General features: G+C 47.4%; 1 long non-coding RNA gene and 3 other non-coding genes across 4 annotated transcripts; all 4 read right to left on the reverse strand.

Annotated features, from left to right (window-relative positions):
• Nucleotides 1–6,442: 6,442 nt before the first annotated feature.
• LOC140659583 (uncharacterized) lies at nt 6,443–10,798 on the reverse strand. The gene is made up of 3 exons (XR_012045162.1): nt 10,628–10,798; nt 8,441–8,585; nt 6,443–7,010 (listed from the first exon to the last, which is right to left on the reverse strand). It is a non-coding gene; the product is annotated as an uncharacterized lncRNA (long non-coding RNA).
• LOC140659696 (small nucleolar SNORD12/SNORD106) lies at nt 8,657–8,747 on the reverse strand. The gene has a single exon (XR_012045192.1). It is a non-coding gene; the product is annotated as a small nucleolar SNORD12/SNORD106 (small nucleolar RNA).
• LOC140659697 (small nucleolar SNORD12/SNORD106) lies at nt 9,654–9,744 on the reverse strand. The gene has a single exon (XR_012045193.1). It is a non-coding gene; the product is annotated as a small nucleolar SNORD12/SNORD106 (small nucleolar RNA).
• A 17-nt stretch (nt 10,799–10,815) lies between the features above and the next one.
• LOC140659698 (small nucleolar SNORD12/SNORD106) lies at nt 10,816–10,904 on the reverse strand. The gene has a single exon (XR_012045194.1). It is a non-coding gene; the product is annotated as a small nucleolar SNORD12/SNORD106 (small nucleolar RNA).
• Nucleotides 10,905–17,506: the final 6,602 nt, after the last annotated feature.

Raw genomic sequence — 17,506 nt, forward strand, 5'->3', positions numbered from 1 at the left:
TTGCATGAGATAGCAACCATCTTTCTTCATCAGCAGGCCATTAAATTCTTCAGCTGGATTTGGGAAAATTGGTAGGGGTAAGGCAATGACTACCATTGCTGCAGTTGTGCAGCACAAAGAAAGTGCACATACTCCAAGCTGCTAAACAAGGGCAGAGGTAGAGCTTAGTATTTCTTCTTACTGAGAAATGGTATCCAGAAGTTAGCTGCTGCCTACAGGCCAGGCTCTATCCTGGACCGATGTGCAAGCATTCCAGTATCCGTGGGAGGATCAAAAGCGCAAGCCTCACCCTTTCAATTAAAGAGCAGCCCTGAACCAGAAGCAGTAGGCTGTTGAAGACATTGTGGCCACCCACAGCGGGAAATGCGAGCATGTGTGGAGCAGAAAGCGTGTGTGTGCTACTCTGGGCCAGCCCCTGGGTGCTGACATACCACCCCACCTTCAGAAAGCGGCTTTCAGGAACGGGCTTCAGGGAATCCATCTGGGCAAGCAGCACCGTGTGGGGCTGCATCTGCTTACCTACCACCCTCAGGCACCAGCTGAGCCTCCTCATCCTGCTGGAGGGACACCTTCCACCCTGTCCGAGAAGGAAAATGTGCCTCGCTTCTTTGTGCCGTTAATACTCAGACCACATCTCCTGAAGTCTCTCTGGCGCTGGACATCCTCACTGAGGAAGGTTACATGAACCCGAAGGAGTCTGTGCAAAGAAGAGAAATGAGGACAGCCTCTGGCTTTAATACTGGCTTTCAGAAAAGACTAAGGAAGTCAAGCCTATTCTCAGCACTAGAGGGAAGACTTCAAGGTGACCCAGCCAGCATTCAGCATTCAAAACTGAACAGAGCAAGTGACAGGCACAGTGAAGTGCAGACTATCCAGCGGACATTTTTCTAAATATAACACTGAAGAAATCAGGCAGATTCTCAGGTAACACAGACAGAAATGGTCCTGAACCTGTTTCCATGATCCCAAATCAGTCTTTGGGAATATAATGGAATTGCTTCGATTTACACTATGAATATGGTCTAGCACAAAGAATATTTTTACCCATCACCAAGACAACTTTGTTACTACCTGCAAGCTGCCAGGTGTTTCCCATCCACATAATGAAAGACTTGAGCCCATTTCAGTCACTGGAAGGCCTGTGGCAGGAGCTACACCCAGTCCTTGCTAGCCTCCTGTTGGCACTGAGCAGAGAAACAGGTGAAGAGAATTTCTGTAGACCCCAGAGGATGTGTTTCTGTATCACGAAGAGAACCATCTCCAGCACTTTTCTCCAGAGTTTAATTTACTATGGAACAATCTAGGAGGCTTTAGCACCAGCCTCTGGTGGGTATCACGGGGCAAAGGGGAGCTTTTGGTGGTGTGTGCTGGGAACCTCAGCAGAAAGCCAGAGCTTTCACCGTCCCCTCTCCATTCACCCTGTTGAGAGTGCAGCAGTCCTCCCGCTACACAGTGAGCTGAACCTGAGCATCAGCCAGGTGGTCTGAGCAAGAAAAAGTCACAGCAGGGAGCATACAGACATAAACTGCAGTTTTCTGCAAGATGAAGGCTGTCAGAAGACAGCCAGTGCAGTGCCAAAGGGCCTCAGCCCTATCTGCACCCTGTGCCCAACACTTGGATGGGAAAGTGCCTGGGAACCCTAGGTGCTGTAACACAAACCAGCAGTTCCCACAGCACCAAAACAGAGACTCGGGCTGAACCACGACACTTGGCTTCACCCCACCACTGCAAGGGATCTGGCAAAAAGGGTGGAAGAGGAACAGAAGTCTATAGTGCAGAACATCTCTTTAAAACACTGGATGCTGTAGGAGAAAGAAACCCTCTGCTTCAAAAAAAGTCTTCCCCTTACTGCCTGTGGGGCAGTCTGAGTGTCCCGAAATCTGGATCTTCCTAGAGCAATCGCAAAGCCAAGTTTTGCTTCATTGCTGTCCATGATAACATCTAGCCTGTCAACACAGCTGATGTGTCAGATAACTTCATCTATCACTGAGCAGAAATGGAGGCAGAGGAAATAATGCAAAGAGTAGAAGCAGCAATGAGTAAATGGACTGTGCTATCCCATAAGCTAATGCAGCCACTTAACAGATGGGTCTAAAAAGAATATAATAATCACCATGCAGTCAAAAAGATGCCTGGGTCTTTGGGAATATAAATGTTAAACCTCCAACTGTGTATGAAAACACGTCTATTAAAAGCAACATCAGACAGAGAAATAATGTGTGCTATTTTCCTCTCAAATGCTCATGGCACCAAGAAACAGAGCTGTCTGAGAAAAGTAAACATTTGCTTAAACATACCAGCCTAGTGAGTGACTCCAGATTTCAGTTTTAGAAAGTTACAGAAGTACATACAGCATTGTCTGTTCCTGCTATAATTGATGGAACTGACAATTCTGTATTTTTCCCCACTGCCTTGTTCAGCCACTTCACAGCAGCAGAATATGAGCTCTGGACATGCTGTGATTATCCTTTGCTGGCCTCCGAGAGCCAGTAGGGAGCTCCCTGTGCAGAGAAGAAGCTGTAAGTGAGCCTTTGTCCAAATCATACCTCCTGGCCTTCATCTCCTCATTCGAAACACCTAGCAGATGCGCTCAGGGGTTGACCAGTGCCTGCAGAAGTCAGGCAAGCAATGGGGCAGCAAATACCAAGGGCAGCTCTGAGGAAGAGAGCTGCAAATTGCTTTAAATTCAGTGTTAAACCCCCTCCCCCAACTTTTATCAAAGGGCTATATTAAGAGATTTTCAAATGGGGTGATCTTACCTCCATGCTTGGTATAGACAATAAAGTTTGTTTGATGGTTCCTCTATTAACCAGGAGGCCTGCTTCATTACTTGGCTGTAATGCAGTTGTACTAGTAAGTCCACTGCAGCTCAAGTTTTTGAATAGCTTATGGTTACTCACAGGAAAATTGCCTGAACTCATAGCATACCACATTGCTGACAGCCCATAGCTGGCCACAGTCAAGTTCAGCCAGCTTTTCCAAAGGTGTATGGAAGAGCAGCAGAAGGTAGAATATCCCGTATAACAGAAAAAAAGATGCTACGGTAGTAAAGAAAATGACCCACAGCCTGTGTTTACCAGCTCGCCTACCATATATCCTCATTTTTCTAAAACTCTGTCCAGACAGACTTTTGGTAAAGGCAGCCATGCTCACATTTTTGAGCTGGTGCATGGGAATTTGGAGCAAAGGCATGGAAGGAGTGCTAGGGGATGCTCTCTAGACCCAAACGAGTTCCAGAAAAAACTTCATAGAGGCAGATGTAAAATGAAGCCACACCTAAGATGCCCAGCTGTTTGTAGGCATATCAGAAACTCCAGCAGATGAAAGCTTTGGAGCAAAAACCTATCAGTCCAGAAGATGTCCTCCTCCTCTAAAAGCCTCTGACAAGTTCAGATGTTAGTTTCAGGATTTGTCTCCACTTTGTCACACTTCTTGTTCTTACAGATAATCGAATGACCACTGGTCCAGAGGTTCATTACAGCACGCTGCTATAGTGACAAGGTGAAAGAATCCTTACTATATACACACAGAACCACTCAAACAAATGGACAGTTTGATGCAGAAGCCCCAGCTGGCCCTTGCTAAGCTCTGGGCAACGCGTGCACACAGCACCCCCTACAGCTGGCAGGTCCGGGCAGAGGAGAGCGCCAGGCTCAGGTCGTCCATGCGGTTCAGTTCCTCCACCTAACTAGCCCCTGCATCCAGACTAGAGAGCATTGACAGGCTGCCTACAGTGGATCAGTTATCTTCAGACAGTTTTGTCTTCCATCCCTATGCATATATGCAATAGCAACAGTGCTTGAATCCTGACCTGAGCAACTTTTCTTGGAGAGGTAATAAAACATGTTCCAGCTACATCTGTCCTCAGTTCCCACTGGACCACCAGCACACACTCTACTCCCTAAAGTATGCTTGCTGGTAGGCATGCTCATTAGATTATGAAAGTAATGATATTAGCAGCAGTTCTGATCCCTCATCAATATGTTGTTTCAAGAGATTATGCTGCTTACATTAATTGAATGAGAAAAATCTCTACCCAGTTTAATGGAAGACTGCTTTAAATGCTGATTAATAGCTAATTTTCCATCATTGCTGTTTCCTACTAAACATACGTGCCAAAGGTCACTATCAGCTCAGATACCAAATCCTCTCCAATAACCACTGAAATGGTTATTTATGCTTTTAAGTAGCAGAAATACCCTCTAAACTTGTAGTTGCTGTAAATAACTTCCAATCCATTAGAGTATTAATTAGGCTGTTGCTATCAGGCAGTAAAAATAACACAGCAATACTTCAAATGCTGCAGGAAATAATTCCTTAAACATTTCCTCAGCCTGTTACTGTGCCTCACTTTTGCCCTTCAGCTACTTCAAGCTGAATTGTCACCATAGGGCTAGCCAGCACACTGCAGCCGCTGCACACAAGCACCCAGCTGCCTTCAGGCAGCAGCCCCTCGGTATTTAGCATGTATAACCCATCAGTTACAGACTTCCACAGGCTCAGAACCAGCAACACAGGAACCTTCAACAGCTGCCAGGTGACCCTGCTCCTCAGGAACCTAACAAGGCTGCAGGGGGATTGGTTTCTAACCCCATCCCTAATGCACGTACCTGCTGCTGCACTACATCCCAACAGCAGCACATTAGGAATAGCTACTGCCATCATTAGGCCTGGGGTTTGAATCTGAGCCTGCTGAGACACTGCAGGTTAATACATATCCCAATTCTTCACATCAGCTTGCTCTGAAGGGGCTATTTACTTCATTTGCATTGCCAGTGGGGAGTACAAATGCTACCAGACCAGGACCTGCATGAGACATCTGCCAAGGCCTGTTTCACTGTGCATCATGCAGACACCACGCCTGACTGCCAGGCTAATGGGCACAGCAGATGGAGCCCACCTTCTCCCTCCATGCAGAACACTCGCCACCATTCAACCCCCCTGCAAGAGGGCAGACTTCGCACAGCACAGGTACACTGACACAGATTTATTTTTTTTTTTTTACCCTTTTCACCTCAGGCCAGATGTGTAGAGTCAATTGATCTGGGATGTGAAAGTCAGAGGTTGTGCTGGTTTTGGCTGGGCTAGAGTTAGTTTTCTTTACAGTAGCTAGCATGGGGCTATGTTTTGGATTTGTGCAGAAAACAGTGTTGATAATACAGAGATGTTTTAGCTGTTGCTAAGTAGAGCTTACACTAAATCAAGGACTTTTCAGCTTCCCAGGCTCTGCCAGGTGCAGAAGAAGCTGCAAGGGGACACACCTGGGACAGCTGACCCCAACTGACCAAAGGGCTATTCCATACCATATGATGTCATGGTCAGTATATAAAGCTGGGTGAAGAGGAAGGAAGGGACAGATGTTCAAGAGTTATGGTGTTTACCTTCCCAAGTCACCGTTACACATGGAGCCCTGCTTTCCTGGAGGAGACGGCTGAACACCTGGCCTGCTGATGGGAAGCAGTGAATGAATTCCTTGCTTTGCTTGCATGCACAGCTTTTGCTTTACCTATTAAACTGTCTTCATCTCAGCCCACGAGTTCTCACTTTTGCCCTTCCGATTCTCTCCCCCATCCCACCAGGGGGGAATGAGTGAGCAGCTGTGTGGGGCTTAGTTGCCAGTCAAGCCACGGGGTTAAACCACAGAGGTACAGGAAGCAATACATCCCAGGGCTCGACTACCTTTCTCTGGTATTATATAAGCCTTTAGCTTCCTCTAGTTTAGTGGTTCCCTACTCCAGCACATATGTACAATCCATATTTAATTATCCTGCTCTGCAAAGCTGGAAGTTTGCCAAACAGCATCCAGGGGAAGGCTGCAGGATCTGAATGAACATCTGTCACCAAGTCTCTCTAGCTAGAAGCACAGTCATTCCTGCTAGCTGAACACACTGCAAATCCTCACAGAAGCTGACATCAGCTTCCCTTCCTTCCCAGACTGCTGTCACTTTTCTCTAAGACTCATGTATGGAAGAATTTGCAGAGCCACAGTGACTTACCTGGGAACATGCTAATCTACACCTTTTACCAGGCCAGCTAAAATCCCCACTGAATTATGTTCTACACCAGCTGCTCCCCACACAGGATCTAAGGGAGAACCCTTGTTCTGACAGAGGCAAAGTGCAGACTACACCTCTCCCTTTGGCCCAGAAGACAGACCTGTTGTCAACCTTTAGCACCCATCTGTTACATAGAGAACTGTGCCCTAATGCTGTTTCCTGCAGCACAGCAGTAGCCACAAGTCTCAGCTAAGCACTTTTACTTCAGGGTGTGTGAAGCTATTACTGCCTTGAGATCACGTCCCTTTCTAGCTTGATTGCTTACATTGAGCTGCCTGCTGCCTCACTACACAGAAGCCCCATTGCCATCCAACTCCCAAAAACAACTAGGAGATCCAGAAATTGGCTGTTGAAGGTGTGTAAAGAGAATTTCAATCACCAGCTGAATTCACCCAGTACTCAGATTTTATTAAAAATAGGCTCTAAACAGTACAGAAACACACACTGCATTGCAGCATCCAAGATGCCCCTTCCCCACTTTACGGGCTGCCAATGATAGATCACTAAAGCTTTCTGGATGACGGGGGAAGAGCCAAGCCTCTCCTTACACAGAAGGCCATCCTCCCATACTTGACAACTGCTGACTAAGTAGAGGCTTCCTTACTTTTAATGATTGTGGTAGGATAACATTAGCTGTCAGGTGCCGAATGCAGCCCTTGCAGACAAACACATCCAATTACACTAAACATGCAGCAAGTTCCAGAATCCATTACAGTTAAATGCCTCATACCAAGGGAAAGAAAAATATAACACCCTCCATCTGTAAGTTGGCAGGACACCAGTTTATCACTGCTGCTGAGAAGAGACCAGAGCTGTAGCAGTGCGATGCAAATGCTGTAGCTTGGAGAAGGGATTACAGGCAGCAGCATGGAGAGGGACGTTAGCAGAAGACAGCTTTCTGCTAGTACACTGACGTCACAGCAGGTCCCAGGACAACTTCTGACAAATCTCAACCTGTCAAGAAAACAGCCAACATTTTGTCAGTCCACTCTACTGCAAACAACAAATATAAAGCTTTCAAATCATCCCCAAAATCTATTAGACAGTGAGGGCTGCTCTGCAAACAGCAAAAACTTCTTCACTGCCAGGCACTCCAAATAGGATGCACTCTTAAAACTGTATTGTGGGAGCTTTTATAGTAGTACTTGATAAAAGCCTGGGGGAGCTGACTGAGCAGAGTGCCAGAGTAACATATTTGGTCAGCTCTACGAGCTTCACCATCTGACACAGACCACTCATACTCCTTTTAAATTCAAGAGTGCCATATAGAAAGGTCATTTATGCTCTTCATAGATACAGGCTACCAAGGAGACTTCAGCCTCCTTGGAGATGCAATAGCTGCACAACAGACACCTGAACAGCAACACAAGGCTGTAACTGAATGAAGCCAGTGACAACAGCTGTTTATCCAATTAAGGTAAGTTCTGTTAAGCACTTTTTCTAGAGCATTAGTGAAATCCTAATCAAACAGCCAAGTTTTCAGAAGATGTCACATTGTTGATCTTCTATAAAAATACAAAGAAAAAGAACACCAAAAGCAATCCCTCTCCTGCAAATAGACATATTGCTGGAAGCTGACTTTCATCCACACTTCTCCAAGGCATTGAGAACCTCCCATTCAGGGCAGAGGGGAACAACAAAAAAGAAAGATCAAAACCAAAAGCTCCCCAACTCTGTAAGAAGCATCTCATTTTAACACTGCTTAAATGGGTCAAAATAAAAAAGCTATGCTTATGCCCTTAAGGTTAAATTGAAACCTGTCAGAGCTCTCTGCCATTTACTTGAGATCTTTTGAAAACAATAATTCTTTCACCTTTGATCCTCAAGTCTTTTGCACGTCAGATAGTTTCATACAATCAGCGTTAGTATGATATGTGCAGACAGCACCCTCCAGTGCTGCCCACCCTCAAAGCATGCAGCATCCATGTAGTTCCCCTGCAACAGAGGTGCAAGGACATGTAGCCTCAACATACAGCCACATGAGGAACTGAAGTATCATCTTGCATCTGTGGAATCAGTCAACCCAGCTAAAACAAGTTTGCATGAGCATTGCCAACCTGGTAGGGAAAAAAGTCTGAAGTCATCATGACAGATGCTCTTCAGCTCAACATTAAAAGGCAATCAATTACATTTGAAAAATCTTGATGTCCATAACAACTGACAAGGTATTAATCCCTGCAGGAAAGATGGTAAAAGGAAACTTAAGTATTTCAACAGGTGTTGATACTCAGGTCCAACACTTAAAAGGGCCCCTGCTGCAATGCTCAAATCTACACATCCATCAAATCTCCAGGGACACTAACTTGTCAAAGCATTGCAGAAAGGTGTTTTTTCCCTTTTGTTTTTTATTTAAACCAGTGAACATAGGCAGATCAAAGACTTACCACTCTCCCCTGACAGAGGTGGGAGCACATACAGTGGAGCAAACCCGGCAACTGCCATCATCACACAGTTCATCACTGCCAGCTACATACAGCCATCACATCCAGTCTTCAAGAGGCTCAACACCCCCTCTGCCTTTGCAGAGCCCTGTGAGTAAAGCCAAAGGGAATAGTTAGCACCAGGCCCTGCCAGGGTGCGGGACACAGCAGCACTTCCCTGCTGGTGCATCAGACATGATCTGGCTTGAGCAGTGAGAAATCAACACTATCGCTCTGATGGGGAAAAAATTCAGTCATCACTTACACCAGCAAGTCCCCAGGAGTTAGGTGGCTGCACACCCACAGCAGCCGTGCCACACTCCCACCTCCCCCAGCAGATCCACAGGGACTGAGTGAACTAATGGCAGAGGAAGTGGCAAAGCCATGCACACATATGGCCACCACTGAACACTGAATATCTGCAATCCCCTCACACTCCCCCAGTTGGCCAGCAAGGGGCAGGGCAGAAGAGACTCAACAGCACCTCTTCTTCCAAAGGGACACACTTCAGCAAGGATGGTTCTTGTCCCTCACTGGGGCAGCTGCTCTGAGCAGCAGATCACCTCCATGTCTCCATGCAGCGTGCCCTTAAAATGAGCTCTCTGAACACAATGCATCAGGGAAACAAACAGGACAGAGCTGTAAACCACTATCCTGCTCCAGCTCAGCCCGCACTGGTGTGGCTTGCAGATTCTTTGCCCTGCTGGTTCCTGTTCACTAGCCACACCTGCACTTTGGACATGCTGGAATAGGAGCAACATGAGGCACAAAGGACTTTGTTGCAATGCTTATGCATGAGGAAAACCTCTTTGTTTTCACCTCTACAATAGCTAGGCTAATGCTCAAATTTACACATCAGTCAAGTCTCCAGGGACAAAGACTTTTGGAAGCAACTCCCTTGCAGAAAGGCATTTCCCCTCCACCCCTTTTTTAATTTAATTTAAACCAGTGATCAACAGTTACTTTAAGGACTTACCATTCTTACTTGCTAGAAGTTCAGGCATGGTGGAGCAAACCAGGCAACTGCCCTAGTCACACAATTCATCGCTGCCACTACAGCCATCACATCAGGTTTCCCAGAGGCTCAACATCCCCTTTACAGCATCCTACGAGTAAAGCCAAAGGGAACAGTTAGCACCAGGCCCTGCCAGGGTGTGGGACACAGCAGCACTTCCCTGCTGGTGCATCAGACATGATCTGGCTTGAGCAGTGGGAAATCAACACTATCGCTCTGATGGGGAAAAAATTCAGTCATCACTTACACCAGCAAGTCCCCAGGAGTTAGGTGGCTGCACAACCACAGCAGCTGTGCCACACTCCCTCCTCCCCTGGCAGACCCACAAGCAATGAGTGAATTCACACAAATCCTTCCCCAAAAAGAGCTGGCTGGTTGGCATGTTCAACTGGCACACGGGACAGGGGAAATACTGCAAGAGTCCAGAGAAAAAACACTGATGTATAGGCTTCTGCAGCAGAGCACAAGACAGCAAAGCACAGAAAAAGAGGAGGCAGACAGATAACAGGTTATGCACTTTTGCAGGCCCGGCCTTTATGGCCATGCGAGGCTTCCACCTTCCCAAGGCGAAGGCAAGGGGTCGCACACTCAGCAGTAAATACCACCCAGTCGCCAGACCCCAGGCCACGAACACCACGTGGCCCATGCTGTGAACACTACCGCACACCTACCAGCAAGGGGCAGGGCAGGGAAACTCCAGAACCAGCCCCTCCTCCAAGGGCCCACCGCAGCCAGGCCAGCTCTGCCCCACACCGGGGCTGCAGAAGAGCACCCCCGTGTCTCCAGCGTGGCCCGGTCCCCAGCCCTCCGGCCACGGGGCACCTGACAGAGGCTCGGAGCTGTAAACCCACCACCCTTCCTAGGCTGCAGATTTCTCGCCCTGCTGCCTTGCACGCAACGGGAGTGAGACGAGGCACAAAGGGCCTGGCTGCAAGGCTTCTGCAGGAGGGAACCCTCTCTGTTGTCAGCTCCACAGTGTCTAGGCTAGCGGTCAAACCCACACATCTGTCAAGTCTCCAGGGACACCAACCTGGCAAAGCATTGCAGAAGCAACTCAGTACCGCTTTTGAAAAAGAAAAAAAATATATATATGTGTATTTTTAAACCAGTGAGGAACAGTTACATTAAGGACTTACCATTCCCACCTGCCAGAGGCTCAGGCATGGCAGAGCAAACCAGGCAACTGCCCTCATCGCACGCCTGACCCTGCCGCACCGGGTCTTCCAGAGGCCCCGCACTCTCGGCCTTTGCAGCGCCCTGCGAGTAAAGCCAAAGAACAGTCAGCACCGGGCCCGCAAGGGCACGCGACACAGCAGCGCTTCCCGCTGGTGCATCAGACATGATCTGGCTTGAGCAGCGAGGAATCAACACTGTCGCTCTGACGGGGAAAGAATTGTCATCACCTCCACCAGCGAGTTCCCGGCTGCCCGAGGGCTGCACACCCGCGGCGGCTGCGCCACGCTCCCGCCTCCCCCGGCGGGTCCGGGTGAGCTCACGGAAGACCTCCGGGCGGCCGCTCATCAGGAAACACCGGAGCAGCCCGGAGAAAAGCAGCTGGGGACGGGGCCCCCGAGGCTGAACAGAGAAGAGGCGGCCATGCCGCCAGCCCACGCGGGCCCAGCCGCTCCCTCAGCGGGCGGGCAGGGAGGCGACGCCGGCGGCCGCCAGAAGCCCGCTCAGGCAGGGAGGGCCACCAGGAAGGGGCAGCGGGGGAAATCCCAGACCCACCAGCCCCCCGACCACGCCGGAGCCCAGCCGAGGACACGCACCCACCTCAGGCACGCCGGAGCAAGAGGCCGATGAGGCGCCCGCGAGGCGCTTTATAGGGGCCGCGGGGCCCGCCCCGGCCCCGCCCGGGCTGAGGCGGGAGGGCGGGCGCCGGCGCCATGTCGGGCGGTGCAGCTCGGGCTGCTCGCGGGAGCCGCCCTCCGCCCTTTTTTTCTCTCCCCGCGGAGGGGCCCCCGATGGTAGGGGAGGCGATGGGTTGGGTTTTCCGCTCCCCGCTCCGGCGGCCTTGGAGCCGGTGGAGGCAGCGTGAGGTGCGCCCGGCAGCGAGGGCGGCCGGGGCCGCCATTTCGTGGTGGAGGGCAGGACGGGGCGCTGGGCGCGCTCGGCCGCGCCGCTGCTCCCTGGCCCCGCTCACCGCATGGCGGTGCGCGCCTTCAGTGCCTGCAGCCCGCCCCAGGGCCGCCGCTGTGCCCGGGCTCCACGTGAGGAGACGGGTGAAGGCGGGCGCGGCGGGTGGGTGCAGCCGGTTCGCCCGTGCCCGCGCTCGGAGGTGGGCCCCGCGGCGTGCCCGTGGGCCGGCGGCTGCAGGCCTCCCGCCCGGCTCCGGCACCGCGGAGCGGCCTCGGGTCCCGGTGTGGGTGTCGGTACAGGCGGTATGTCACACTGCAGGGGAGGCCCGGAGATTGAAACCGGGCAAGTGCTGCGTGTGCCCGGGCTTGGGGCATCGACATGTGTAACGTGTGCCAGGATGGGCAAGTATGGCTTTGTGGAAGTTTAATTTCCTCTTTATTTTCTTCTTAGAAAGAAAAAAACGGGTTCAGAGATGTTTAGTGACTCGTCCAAAGGCAAGTGGCAACATCCAGCCTTAATCCAGAGCAGGAGCTCCCAAACAGCTAATTCAAGGACTACCTGCTTGCACAGCCGTGTTTCTCCCGGCTCAGGCTCCTTGCTGATGTGCGGCTGGGTTTCAGCTCAGGTTTGTGTCACTGAGGGGATGCATACTGCAGTTTGGGGAACACATCACAGCAGCAGTTCTTTTGCTTTTGGGTGGCCATAGACAGGCAAAATGTGCCGCATTAAATAGTTTGCCACTGAGTAACATGAGGAAAGGAATAGAGAGCAAAGGATGTGTCTTGAATGAGAACAGCCTGGCATGTAACCCGAGCATTGCTGTGTGCAGTGATTTTATAGCTATAAATTCACCTTGGAAATGGGGTGTGAAGCCAGTCATCCGTATGTAGTGGAGATCTGACATATGACATCCTTGAATACACATTGAAGGTATTTTCAGTGTCTTGCACTCACATGGAGTGCATGCATTTATTAATGTTCAGAAAGGTCAGCCAAGCACTGCGTTTCATCCTTCACTAGTGGTCACTGTATAGCAGGAGGTGCCGCTGTATGATTCAGGAATGTTCTGCAGCCATGACTCCCCCTCCCAGCACCTCCTGGGGAAGGTAGGAACTTTTGTCACTAGAATAAGACCAACTAAAGAGATGGGGTTGAAATGGAGTCAAAGTTAAAGAGGCAGGGGGACAGGCAGGGGAAGGCACAAAGCCATACACTAGTTGTACATCGGCAGGGTGGTCTTTTGGGCTAAACACTGGAGTTGAACAATCCTGAGTTCTGCAATAAGTAGCTCTGGTCTAGACTAGCTCAAAATCATGTAACTGCTCCATGCTTCGGGTTTTTCTGTTTGTAAAGTACACACTGGTTATGCCAAGGCACCAGGTAGAGCTGTTCAGTCACTTACTCGGAGCTGTATGAAGTGTTAGCATTGTGTGACTTGTCACATGAGTGCTTCAGCAAACCAGCTGTTACTTTGGTATCGAGCTTCTACTAACTAAACAGGGATTCAGTGACAAGGGAACCAGACCAAGCTGATTGCAAGGTGAATACATCCTGTGGGACCAATAGAAGGGATAGGTCAAGGATGGGGCTTGAAATGTGATGAGAACAAGAAAAGGCACATGGTCAATTTGTCAACTAGTTTGCAAACATACAGCCAAGGCTCTGCAAATCTGCCTAGAGAAGCCACATGAGATATTTTAGACACTCTGAAACGAGTAAGCCTATCTTGTTTTATTCACCTCCTTGTCTAGTAGTACCTACAGACATATATACTGCAAGTACATATATAGGCCTTATAGGATGTTTGGAATAACACTGCATAATTCAGCTACCATTAAAATGCTTTTTCCAAATTAAATGTGTTTGTAGGCAACTAATTCTTGAAAGCAGCTTATCAAACAGGACTTGTGGAATAAATCTCAATCCCATTAATCCAAGTTCCAGAACACCAAAAGATGAAAAGACAATCAAAGGAAGGACATTTTAAGAGGATTACAGGGAAAACTAATCTTGTTACGCTGCAAACCCATGTTACATGTACAACGTGAAAGGAACTGTAAATGTGATTTGTGTTGCCTGGCTTGGCAAGGAAGGAAAAATGGGAAGGTCTGGGATGTTAAACAGCTGCAGCAGAGCTTAGTATTGAATTTATTTGATTTCAGTGGGTTTTATTCTCCTTGGCAGAACAATGTTGAAAATCTCTTTAGCTAGATGAATTCTTCATCTCAGTCAGAGCTCATTGCAGCAAGACTCCTTGAACTGAGGAAGTTCCTCAAGAGGTGGCAAAAGTCGGAACATACTCAAGTCCCAGTTCTCCTTGTTTTCATTTGCAGAGGGACCTCTTCTGTGGGGCATTGCTGGCCAGAGCAGCCAGCCCAGCAAAGCTTTGCTTCACAGCCAATTAGCAGGACTTTTGCTTGCATGACACACATCTCCCACTGGACAGCTACGCACTTTTCTTGCACGGGGGCTGCAGCTGCAGGCAGCAGCATGCTGGGCTGGGCCTCTCCAGTCTTGTGTCCCTGTGGTGCTCTTGTATGAGTCATGCAGGAGCAGTTACTCTGTCTGGCCTTACAATAGTGGCCAAAGCAAAGGTAAAAGGTTAAAGGCAGTTAGTCACGTGCATTTTTTTAACAGTACCACAACTTCTGAAGAATGCTTTTGTATTATATGCCAGCCTTCACAGGGAAGTGTTTTCAGCTTCCTCCAAATGCCAACACTGAGTGCTAGCACAGAATCATTTCTTTTCTCTAGTGCTCAAGGAAGGGGAAACTTGATGAAAGAAGTGCTTCTGAATTGCTAAACAAGACCTTGTTAATCTCATGGGATGATTAAATATTTCACATGCCAGCATCCAAGTGCTACATTGTTATGTTCAGGGTTTTTTTAAATCAGAACTGAATATTAAGAAATCCAAACTTTAATTGGGATGCAACCTCTGACTTCCTGACATAATAGCCTAAACTGAAAACCCAGCACAAGATGCCTCCAATACTCAGGAAATTTCTAATACAGATTGTAATTTTCCAGCATAAAATTTTGTCAAAGAATTTTAAAAAAAAGGTATGCATCAATAAAGCCATGAAAAGATCTCTTTGTACTGTTGGGTCAGCAACTTCACTGGAGTACTATGATAATCAAAATAAAACAGTCAGCACACTGACAGGGTATTGAAAAAAATCTTTGTGAGCATTTGCCAAATATTACACACTGGTCTTTTGGAATATGAAAAATTCCAAACATAAAATTCACAGAATGGATTAAAGGGCAGTAAGAGAAACTGCCATAGTTTAGATGTGGAGCCAGAATTTTTCTAGCCTGCAGCTAAAACTAGAAACAAATGAAGACTGTGAATGACCCAGCTGAGTTTCAGCAGAAGAGGCCCAACAGGGAGATGTATTCAGATTTAACAGTTTAATAGGCTTATTTGCAAATAAATTAAGTTCTGGGTTTTTTCTTCCTACAGACTGTCAAGGGTTTCCTTCCAAAAATGATAGAAATGCGTCATGGCTGCATTGTGACTGTAGCAGGAACTTCGGGCCTGTTTGCAGCAGCAGGTTTAGAGGTCAGTAGCTGTGGATCAGCAGGGACACAAAGCCCTCTTACAGAGAGATCCCAACATTCATTTTCTGGTGAGCACAAATCTTCCCTAGAGGTGCTGCAGTTTTTTAGGGTATGACCATTGCAGCGAGTCAGGGTGAGCCAGAGCACTCCACCTGCGGGACTGGGTCCTTTGCTGATTTTATGCATCTGTTCAGGTTTAGCCTTAAAATTGATCAAAATATTTTAAGTTTTTCCAAGCTCAGATAAAGCATTTAAAACATGGAAACAACAAATGCCTGTTAGATGAGCAACTGCCTTGTTAACAGCTTTGCACCGAGGATACAGCAATTTCTAATGCTGTGTGACACCAGTAAAATTTTGCAAAATTACTGGATAGACTCTACAGAAACATTTTTGGAGTGAGAAGGGAGCTTTGATGGCTTACAGATTACTGTCTTTGATTATTAGCAAATTAATTTTACATAGGCATTGATGAAACACACTGCTCTGTCAGAAAGAGGTGGAGCAAAAAGAAAGGAAATTGCAGACCAATATGATGTTAACTTAAAAAAGTGAGTTTAGAAATGTTTACACCCTTCCGTATCTTGCAAAAATAACTGCATGTTTTTAGGCCGTTTACACGGGACAGGCTTTTCAACTGCAATGTTGAAAGAACATGTGCGGGAACTCAAATGTATTACAAGACTTTTCAGTTTAACTCAGATGGAAATGCTTTGGTTCAACAGATAAACAGTAGTTTAGGTCATCTGAACAGTGTATTATTAGCTACAATCAGGAAGGCACCACAAGCCTTGCTAGTGGCTTCTTGGAATCAGGAGGTGTCGAGGTAGGCAGCACAGGACGAAGAGAAAATGCATCTCCTAGAAGCTGACCTGTTTTCAGAGCGGTACCTGGAGTGGTCTTTCAACAGCACCATTTTTTCCATTGAGGATGACAACACCCCAGGGCAGTGAGGTGAAGAGCACAGGACCCCATGCAGCCCTGACTGCAAGTACAGCTCTATCTCTGACTTTTTCCTGAGTTTGGAAAAACACCTCATGGAACATTTTGTTGAAATGCGTGTCTCTCTAAGGAAAGGAAAGATACTTCATATACCTCATGGATGCAGGAATCTGTCCACCACAAGTCAGATAATCTTAAAGCCTGCTTTAAGAGATGTTACTCTTCAAGGAGTAGGGGTTCTTGGAGAGAAGGGGAGGAGAGGAGAGTAAGCATCTTTATGAAGTAACACCACTAGTAGGAAGGGAGACATGAGCATGCCACATAGCTAAAGGCTAACACAGCTTCCCAAAGGAAAGGGCCACAAAAAATACTGACAGACAAGAAAATGGGAAGTAATGGCAGCATTCACAAGGAATCTGGAAACATCCCTCTGTGAACCACGAGGTTCATTCCCTTCCTGGGTAGCCCAGAGGACCATGGGCTCAAGCACTTGCAGATGCAGTATGTGTAAGCTTGTGCACATTCAGTTTGAACACTTGTCACATGCTGGTTTGAAGTGGGATTAGCTTTGTTTAATGTCCAGCCTAAACAAAAATGCACCACGTACAGCATGTGGCAAAAGGCCATTAAAAATCAATGAAGTTATATCCAGCTGACTGATGAACGACAAGAGGTCTGCATTTGACCCAGTTTACGTATGACTTTAATCTAGGTACATCGTCCCTATCTGCATACAATTATGGACCAGCAGAATGGGGAGGGGTTAGCAGTAAAAGCTCTTAAATAACCTGTTTTCTTTTAAATGAAAATCACCATTGGATTTCTACGTCAGCCCTTTAGCACATGGAAATACAAGAAGTTAAAACACTCACTGAAAACACCAGTTACCTTTGAAGTTAGTACAGTACAAGAGAAAGCACAACAGAGTTATTGCTAACAATGCTTAGGAGAGAATTATTTAAATGTATTTAGCCTTCGTGAGTTTGAAGTAGCACATTTTCTTCAAGTTTTTATCCACTTTTGTAATTAAAATAACTTGGTGGCTCAACATTTTAACACATAAGCTCCTCTGTATCTACTTAACAAGCTTTAAAGGGAATTTACAAACTTTTCATGCAAATGCAGTGGCAATTTGTAGGACAGTTACACTGAATCATATTTACAACAAACTACTGGTGGATTTATTTTTCTGGTGGTGCCTTCCTTTCCCAATTGTTTTTTCTAGGCAAGAGCTAAATAGTAGTCTCAGTTAAAACCAAGCTACTGTGTGAAAACAATGAAAGCAGTAAGTATTGCTTTGGACCACAGTATATATCCCTATTGTGATGTACTTGATTGTGGCTTTAAAATGTTAGAACAGCAGTTTGGGAGATTGCACCCACGATAAAATGGGGAATAGGGATTAGTGTCTGTAGACATGCCCTGTTGTC

This window comes from Ciconia boyciana, chromosome 14, assembly GCF_034638445.1.
Source record: "Ciconia boyciana chromosome 14, ASM3463844v1, whole genome shotgun sequence".
NCBI lineage: Eukaryota > Metazoa > Chordata > Aves > Ciconiiformes > Ciconiidae > Ciconia > Ciconia boyciana.